The following is a 2,500-nucleotide window of genomic DNA, read 5'->3' as shown; positions in this document are numbered from 1 at the left end:
GCGGTTGCCGACCCCCTGCGCCGCTTCCCGCGGCCCAGACGGAGCAGAAACGGCCGCGCGGCTGGGGTGGGGCGGGGCGGGGGGAGGCCGAGGGTGGGCGCCAGGGCGAGGGCGGGAGACACCGCGCTCCTCCGGGTCTGTCTAGGGGGCAGGGGCGGGTGTGTGTGTGTGTGTGTGTGTGTGTGTGTGTGTGTCTGTGTGTGTCTGTGTGTCTGTGTCTGTGTCTGTGTGTGTCTGTGTGTCTGTGTGTCTGTGTGTCTGTGCGGTTGAGCACGCCTCCGTCCGGCGCGGGGGGGGGAGGGGGGGGGGCAGTGGGGGGCAGATAAGCGCCTCGGTATCTTTTACGAAAAAACTTAAAAGCTAAAAGAAATTGAAACGATGGCGGCGGCGGCGGCGGCCTTGGCGGGGCGGGGGGGGGACGACGACACCACGCCGACCCCACCGCCTCCCGCCGGAAAAAAGCCACCAAGCCAAACCCCAAAACGAGCCGAAAGAAAAACCCCACCAACCCCACACCCCACACGCGCAACCCCCAAAGCTCCAGACGCAGACTCGTAGAGCGTCTGCACGGATCGGGAGGGTTCAAAAGCTAGAATCGTAGAATCGCGGGCACCGTCCCGCACCCACGAGAGGGTCGTCACGTCCAGCTCCTGCCCCTGCGTGGGACAAAGCGCCCCGCCGTTCCCGGCCTCCGTCATCCGGTCGCTTCCTGAAGAAGGGGACGGGCGCGGGGCCGTGACCGCCTCGCTGCCGGGGCCCGTGGCGCAGCTCTGCCGCCCTCCGGGCGAACCACCTTTTCCCACCCACCGTCCGACCTCAACCTCCCCCGGCTCCGGCTTCCTGCCGTTCCCTCGGCTTCTGTCGCTGCTCCTCAGCAGACAGCAGAGAGAAAGAACGCGTCAGCGCCGAACCCTGCGGTCGGGAGAAGAGGGACGGGGCGACCACCGTATCGCATGCCCTTCAACCTCGATAACGTGCCCGGGGGGGACCGCGTACGAAGCGGCTGGGACGCTCAGCCCTCCCGCCCTGGCGCCGCGCAGCCCGCCCCCCCCTCCCCCCCCCAACCGCGGTCCCCCCCCCCCCCCCTCCGGTGAGGAGGCCGAGTCTACCCTCTCGCGAGCGCGGCCGGACAGCGGGGCCGTCCGAGCCCCGCCACTCCAGTCCAGCCCAGTCCGCTCCGCTCCGGACCGGAACAGCCCGGTCCGGTCCGGTCCGGAATAGTCCAGTCCGGTCCGGCCCAATCCGGTCCGGCCCGGTCCGGAAGTGTCCGGTCCGGTCCGGTCGGGTCCCTTCCGGTCCGGTCACGTTTCCGGGTCCCGAGCGCCTTGGTAGACGGCCCCATCCGCGCCGCGCTCCGACGTGACGTCTACCCGAGCCCCGCGAAGGGTCTACCCCTTTCCCCCGCCACTCGGCCTCGGTCTCCCGTGAGGAGGCCGGGTCTATCCTCCGGCGAGCGCGGCCGGACACCGGGTCCGTCCCGAGCCCCGCCAGTCCGGTCCGGTGCGGAACGGAACAGTCCAGTCCGGTCCGGTCACGTCCGGACCGGTCCGCTCCAGAACAGTCCGGTCCGGTGCGGTCCGTTCCGGTAGAGTCCGGTCCGGTCTGCTTCGGTCCAATCCGGTCGGGAGCTGTCCAATCCGGTCCGGTCCGGTCCCGATCCAGTCCGGTTTGTTCCGGTCCGGTCCGGAACGGTCCCTTCCGGTCCGGTCCGGTCCCTTCCGGTCCAGTCGCGTTGCCGGGTCCGGAGCGGCTTGGAAGACGGCCCCTTCCGCGCCGCGCTCCGACGTGAGGTCTAGCCGAGCCCCGCGCGAAGGGTCTACCCCTGCCGCGCCGCGCTCCGACGTGAAGGTCTACCCCGAGCCCGGCGAGGGATCCACCCCTTTCCCCCGCCACTCGGCCTCGGTCTCGCGTGAGGAGGCCGGTCCGCTCCGGTCCGGAGCAGTCCGGCCCGCTCCGGTCCGATCCAGTCCGGTCCGGTCCGCTCCAGAACACTCCGGACCGGTGCGGTCCGGTCCGATCCAGTCCAGTCCGGTCCGATCCAGTCGGGTCCGGTCCGGTCTGGTTCGGTCCGGTCCGGTCCGGAGCTGTCCAATCCGGTCCGGTCCGGTCCGGTCCTGTCCGATCCAGTCCGGTTTGTTCCGGTCCGGTCCGGAACAGTCCGGTCCGGTGCGGTCCGGTCCGGAGCAGTCCAGTCCGGTCCGGAAGGGTGCGGTCCGGTCCGGCCCGGTCCAGTCCAGCCACGTTTCCCGATCCGGAGCGGCTCGGTAGACGGCGCCGCCTGCGCCGCGCTCCGACGTGATGTCTACCCGATCCCCGCGAGGACTCGGTCGCTTGGCGGGTGCAGAGCGGCTTGGTAGACGGCGCCGCCTGCGCCCCCCCCCCCACCCCCCCCACCCCGGAGCCACCTAAGGCGTCGCTGTTTTGTCGCTACCTCCCGTTACGTCATGGTAAAACTCGGCTTGCTCGAGCGCGCCACCCCGGTGAACAGACTGAGAGCGTC

Source organism: Caloenas nicobarica, chromosome 25 (assembly GCF_036013445.1).
Source record: "Caloenas nicobarica isolate bCalNic1 chromosome 25, bCalNic1.hap1, whole genome shotgun sequence".
Lineage (NCBI taxonomy): Eukaryota > Metazoa > Chordata > Aves > Columbiformes > Columbidae > Caloenas > Caloenas nicobarica.
Note: the sequence above shows the minus strand (reverse complement) of the source record.